This window comes from Chenopodium quinoa, unplaced genomic scaffold (genome assembly GCF_001683475.1).
Source record: "Chenopodium quinoa cultivar QQ74 unplaced genomic scaffold, ASM168347v1, whole genome shotgun sequence".
Lineage (NCBI taxonomy): Eukaryota > Viridiplantae > Streptophyta > Magnoliopsida > Caryophyllales > Amaranthaceae > Chenopodium > Chenopodium quinoa.
The window spans coordinates 1020694-1027884 of record NW_018745324.1 but is presented as its reverse complement, the minus strand read 5'-3'; the positions used below and the strand labels follow the sequence as shown (position 1 = coordinate 1027884).

The 7191-nt window shown below is 38.5% G+C and overlaps 1 long non-coding RNA gene across 1 annotated transcript; it reads left to right on the top strand.

The window, feature by feature from the left end:
* Positions 1-259: 259 nt before the first annotated feature.
* LOC110712657 lies at positions 260-1473 on the top strand. The gene is made up of 2 exons (XR_002509641.1): positions 260-469; positions 1238-1473. It is a non-coding gene; the product is annotated as an uncharacterized LOC110712657 (long non-coding RNA).
* Positions 1474-7191: the final 5718 nt, after the last annotated feature.

The window sequence follows — 7191 nt, the reverse complement described above, 5'->3', positions numbered from 1 at the left end:
TGTCATTCGTAACAGGCTATTTGTAACGGGCAAAGGTATGCCCGTTACATAAAATACATCCATGACGGTCAAAATAGAAGTCCGTTACAAATATATAACATTCGTAATGGGAAAGATACTGCCCATTACAAATATATAACATTCGTAACGGGCAAAATATTGCCCGTTACGAATACTTTATTATTCGTAACAGGCATATTGTGCCCGTTACGAATACTATATTATTCGTAACAGGCATATTGTGCCGGTTACGAATACTTTAGTCCAACTTTTGGGAAAGGAACCCATAGCCCATTAGGGTTTTAGCTCTCCAGCCGTCACCCCTCTTTTATCCTCTCTTCTCTTATCATTTCCACTCTCTCTCTCTCCTCTCTCTCTCTCTTGCTCACTCAATCTCTATACTTCTCATGCGCCATGACCACTATTTCTACTTCCACATACTTCTCTCATCTCAACCATTATTTTGACGGTAATCTTTCTCATTTTTCTTTTTAAATTCCTCAATTTTCGTTGCTTTACTCTCAAATTAATTAGTTTTGTGGGGGATTTCATGGGTTTAGTAGGTTTGTGATGGTGGTGTTCATGGCAGGATACCGACTTTCTGGATTTTAGGGTTGGTTTCGACGGGTCAGAACAGTTTCTGTAGAGCGTCGGGGTGGTTTCATGAGTTTCGCTGGTTTGTTTTTGTGGGTGTAAATCTGGGTTTTGCGGGTTTATTTTTGTGGGTGTAGATTTGGATTTGCGGGTGTAAATCTGAGTTTTGGGGGTTTGTTTTTGAAGAACAGTTTTCGAACACTTTCAAACAGTACGCCGGTGGTTACATAATATGATTCCTTCCAAGTCAATTTACGCGGCTTTTTAATGTGAGGCGGATCAGATAATGAGGAAGGAAGTGATATTTCTTTCAAATCATAACGAACATAATCTATAATTTTCCTGCACACGACCTTGAACTTCATATTCAAATTTGAAGAATATTAAAACATTGACCTTACGTTAATTTTGGTTTTTTGATATTATTAAAACACTTCCAGTTTTCTTTTCTGAAAATCGAACACTTTTGATATTTTTTTTCAATTACGTTAATTTTGGTGTTTTGATATTATTTTTTTTTTCAATTATGTTAATTTTGGTTTGTTGATATTATTAATTTTTTTTTCAATTATGTTAATTTTGGTTTGTTGATATTATTTTTTTTTCAATTATGTTAATTTTTGGTTTGTTGAAATTATTGAAGGTGGAGCATATAATATCTACACAAGGGAGCTTAAGAATCAACATATCAGACCAAAAAATGTTAAGATTTTTAAACATTGACGAGTTTCAACAGGACAATTTCTAGCAAATCTGAAAATTTGTGGAAGATCTAAATTATTCAATACTAATTTAGACAAAACTTGATAGTCTTAATCTAAAGATGTAAACTTGCGACATTATATGAGAAATTTGATATATTTTGAAGTATAATGAACAGATTATTGTTATTGTATACTTCGTATTTAATGTATTATACTTTGGAAAAAAAATGTATCTCATTATTTGATAAAATGATCCAGCACGTGCTGGTTTTTTTTAGTTGCATCAAACATTATTCGTAACGGGCAGATACAATGCCCGTTACGAATAACGGGTTATTCGTAACGGACACTATCCGTAACGGCAGTATACGTAACGCCCATTGCCCGTTACGGATAGGCTCTTTTTGCCCGTTACGGATAGCCTCTTTCCACTAGTGATTTGATCACCTTTTCTGACAAGGATTTGCCCCCAGAAGGTGACAAACACTATAAGGCATTAAACCTCACAGTAGTTTGCAAGAGAATGAACGTCCCTATGACTCTTGTAGACAATGGATCAGCCATCAACGTCTGTCGTCCACTTAGAGCTGCAAGGATGCTAAGCATAAGGGATGAAGATTTAACCCCGTCAACGCAAGGAATAAAAGCCTACGACAACACTCGTCGTCAAGCTCTTGGTAAAATTAACATGAATGTAACGGCGGAAGCGATAGAACATGCTACTACTTTCCAAATAGTAGATAACAAAGCTTCATTCAATTTGTTGTTGGGACGCCCTTGGCTTCATGACCTAAAGGTCGTCCCCTCATCTCTCCACCAACAAGTAAAGACCATAGTTGGGGGAATTCCTATCACCATCGATGCTTCACCTATGAGAATCAAGTCTATAGAAAATCCAATAATTAACGTGGAGCACGATGAGGATGATGAAGATTTATGGGGCTTTAACGAAGAGGTCTCCTTAATCCAGGAGGATGAAAGGACCCCACTCTGCCACGACCCCCATTCTAATATGATCGTTAATGCTATTATGAAGAAACAAGGACATTTTCCTGGGATGACCCTAGGAAAGAAAAAGGGAATAGCAAAACCGCTGGAGTCACCTGGCCTCCCTAAATTAGATACTTTCGGACTTGGTTTCGAACCGACTCGGAAAGATCTTAAGCGAGCCCATGAAAAATCAAAGGCACGTAGGGACGCTCACATCCAAAAGAAAGCAATCCCAATGGATCAGTACCCTCTCACCCTTAATCGTCAATTCATAAAAGAACGAGAGGACTATCCATGCCACGAATTTCCCGAGCCATTTGTCGTAAACGGCATAAGGCAACCGAGATTTGAAATTTTCTTGGATTGCTATTTTACAGATGAAATCCCAACTCCTGTCCATAAGGAGAAAGCACCCCCATGCTTTGACTTTAACGTCATGGGTTTACTATTTGGGCGAGAAAAGGATGAGCCGACATACAAAGAGGATAACTCCTCGCTCATTCAAACGGTCCTACAAACTGAAAACTTCGATCCTTCGAAGCTAATCACTCCAGCGGATGGATCACTACAAGGGTGGCACAAGACCGTCAAGGTGATGACTCTAAGTGGAAGAAAGATATCCATCACGACATGGCAAGGACCGATGTTTGAAGAGTCGTCAGAGTCAGAGTCTCTCCCTATAGAGTCATCTAGGTCTTTAGTAGTAGCATCTTCCCTTTCTATCTCTTCTCCTAGAATAGTTAGTGATCAAGTCCTTGAGGACATATCAGTCTTTGATGTAATAATCTCAGCTCAGAGTATAATGATATAATTTATTATCCTTACTTCTTGTGTTCTTCTCTAACCCAAGATGATGAGCATTGCTTAACTAACAATGAAAAAGACAAAGAACTTATTAAAGCAATGGAAACACTCGAAAAGAAAACACCGGTAATTGAAGAAACTGAAACGGTTGATATCTCAAATGATTCAACCAACAAAAGAGAACTTAAAATCGGACTAACACTTAATGAACAAGAAAGAACCCATTTAATTAATTTACTTAAAGAATTCATCGATGTATTTGCTTGGTCATACAAAGATATGCCAGGCATTAATAGAGAAATAGCTCAACACACTATACCACTAATTCCGGGAATGAAACATGTAAAACAAAAGTTATGTCGAATGAAACCCGACGTAGCTCTTAAAATAAAAGAAGAAGTTAAAAAACAAATAATTGCAGGTCTCATCAAGGTATCAAAATACCCCGAATGGGTCGCCAACGTCGTCCCAGTTCCGAAAAAAGACAGAAGGGTAAGAATGTGTGTCGACTATCGAGATCAAAATAACGCAAGTCCAAAGGATGACTTCCCTTTACCACACATCGATATTCTGGTGGATAACACAGCAAATCACACACTTCTCTCGTTCATGGATGGATACACAAGTTATAATCAGATTCTCATGGCAGAAGAAGACATGGAGAAAACAACCTTCATAACACCATGGGGCACTTACTACTACACGGTATTGCCATTCGGGTTGAAAAACGCGGGTGCCACTTACCATCGTGCAGCGACTGCCTTACTCCATAATATGATGCACCAAGAAGTCGAGGTATATGTCGACGACATGAATGTAAAATCAAAAGACCGCCCAAGCCATCAAGTAGCCTTAAGAAAAATTTTCGAAAGGCTAAGAAAATATAATATGAGGTTGAACCCATGTAAGTGTGCTTTTGGAGTCACCTCAGGCGAGCTTTTGGGTTATGTAATAAGTTATAAAGGAATAGAGATAGACCAAACCAAGATCAAAGAAATCATGTCAATGCCACCGCCCAAAACCGAGAAACAGATTAAAGTTTTTATTGGCCGGTTGCAATACATAAGTAGTTTCATAATAAAATTGACGACGATATGCGAACCAATCTTTAAGAAGCTTAAGAAGAATGTACCAGTAATATGGGATGACGAGTGTCAAAAAGCCTTTGAAAAGATTAAAGCCTATCTCGCAAATCCTCCCGTATTAGCACCAGCACTTCCCGGAATACCTCTTAGGTTGTACTTAACAGTTACCAAAGAGACAATGGGAGCTATTCTAGCACAAGAAGTAGAAGGCAAAGAAAACGCAATCTACTATCTAAGCAAGAAAATGCTCGAATATGAAGCACGTTATACACCACTTGAGAAATTGTGCCTCGCCTTGGTGTGGGCCACAACCAAGTTAAGACATTACATGCTAGTGTATACCGTCTTTGTAGTCTCCCGATTAGATCCACTCAAGTATCTATTCGAGAAATCTACACTCAATGGACGCATATCGAGATGGATAGTCAATTTAGCCCAGTTTGATGTAAGGTTTATGCCGCAAAAAAGCTATCAAAGGATCTGTGGTGTCAGACTTTAAAGCGGACTTTCTAATAGAAGACTCGACGCGGATACAAGACAATAAATTTCCAGATGAAGACTTAATGGTCATTAAAGATGATACTTGGACCTTATACTTCGACGGAGCCTCAAACCAAAAGGGATGTGGCGTTAAAGTATTACTAGTATCACCTAAAGAAGAGCATGTTCCAATCTCCATAAAGCTTGATTTCGACGTTACCAACAACGCTGCTAAGTACGAAGCATGCGTGGTAGGCCTTGAGACAGCTTTGGCATTGGGAGTAAAAAAGTTACGGATATTCGGTGACTCTTTACTAATCATCAATCAAATATCCAAAAGGTGGAAAGTAAGGAGCGAAAGTCTAGCCCCTTACCAAACTTATCTGGAAACTCTTACTAATCAGTTAGATAAGGTAAAATACACGTATCTACCTAGAGAAGAAAATCAATTTGCTGATGCCTTGGCAAGACTAGCCTCAATAGTTAGGATTCCCACGGAAATCGAACAAATGCCTCTAACTATAGGAAAAAGGCACAAACCAGCATACATTCAGGCTATAGAAGATGACGAAGTAGTCGAAGACGAAGAAGAAGAAGAAGAAGAAGAAAAACCGTGGTACATGGACATACTCAACTACGTCACCAAAGGAAAATACCCTCCCCATGTTGACAAAGGAGCAAATCGAGCATTAAGGCTCTTGGCTTCCCAATATGTACTCATAGACAACGAGCTACATAAAAGGGTACCTAAGCGTCGAGCTCTCTTATGTGTAGGAAAAAAGGATGCCCAAAGAGCAATGAGGATAGTCCACGAAGGAATCTGTGGCACTCACATAAATGGAAAAATGTTAGTCCAAAAGATAATGCGAGAAGGATATTATTGGACTACAATGAATAGGGATTGCCATCAATACGTAAAAAGATGCCCTAAGTGCCATATCTATGCCAATTTACAACTTGTTCCTCCATCCTTTCTCAACACCTACATGTCTCCATGGCCATTCTCTACATGGGGAATTGACATCATCGGCAAAATCACTCCCCCAGGAACAAGAGGCCACAAATATATCCTAGTGGCAATTGATTACTTCATAAAGTGGGTTGAAGCACAATCATACGCTAAACTCACTGCAAAACATGTAGCACTCTTTATCGAGAGAAATAGTATTTGTCGGTACGGAGTCCCATATGAAGTGATAAGTGACAATGGTACTCACTTTCAAGCCGAATGTGAAGAATTTCTACAAAAATATGGAATTCAACATCATCATTCTTCCCCTTATAGGCCTCAAGCAATTGGAGCAGTCGAGGCAGCTAATAAAAATCTAAAGATTATCATCGAAAAAATGACGGAAAATTATAAGGATAGGCCTGACAAACTTCACTTTGCATTGTGGGGTTATCGCACGTCAATTTGCACATCGACAGGAAATACGCCATTTTCCTTGGTTTATAGAATGGATGCCGTACAACCTGTCGAATTAGAAATTCCATCTCTACGCATCGCGTTAGAGAGCAAACTCGATGAAGTTGAATGGACTAGGGCAAGATATGAAGAGCTAATTCTACTCGATGAAAAACGACTTGAAGCTCTACATCACACTCAGTGTTACCAAACTCATATGGCTAGGCATTTTAATAAGAATTTCAAGAAAAGAAACATCAAAGTAGGAGACTTGGTGATAAAAGCATTAAGGAAAAATGTTTTAGATCCAAGGGGAAAATTTAGACCTAATTAGTCTGGACCCTACATTGTCAAAACAATCCTGTCAGGAGGTGCAGCAAAGTTAACTGAAATGGATGGAAATGAGTTCTCAAACATGACAAATCTTGACTAACTTAAGAAATACTACCCATAATTACTTGAGTAGGATACTTGAGAGAGCTACGTTTTTCCTGATTCCTTAAGAAAGGATACGTAGGCAACCCTTTACGGGTGCGGCCAGTTTATTTTTTAAAAAATCTCGCATCCCAGAATTAATTAAAAATTCGACAGAAGTAAGACGGAACATCGGCGTCACAAAAAATTCTGGCGCAAACCGATGACCATCAGTGCCAGACGATGGCAACCGTCGCCTGACGCCAGACTTCCGCAACCGGCGCCAGTCGCAGATCGGTGGCGCCAATTAACAGTTAAAATTCTGGGAACATTTCGGTGTTTTTCGGAAATTTTTTTACTTCAGGACTCGAAAAAATTTCTGGAAAATTAATTTTTCAGTTTTCATTGCTTTAATAAAATAAATTAAAATTAAAGAATTTAATTAAAAAGCTGGAATTTCATTAATAAAATAAACTACATTATTGATGGAATCTAAATAAAGCTTAAATAAATTAACTTTAAATTTAATAAACTAAGTCTAATAATTGGAAATTAAGCAATGCTCTTAATCTTCTTTCTCTTTCTTAGCCCTTTTCCAATTTTTGTCTTCTTCTTCCTCCTCATCCATAACTTTAGCTAGTAGGCATCCTTTAGAGGATCTACATTCAATCTTGGAGTAGATAGTTTCCCCCTCAGCTAGGACTCCATGCTTCTT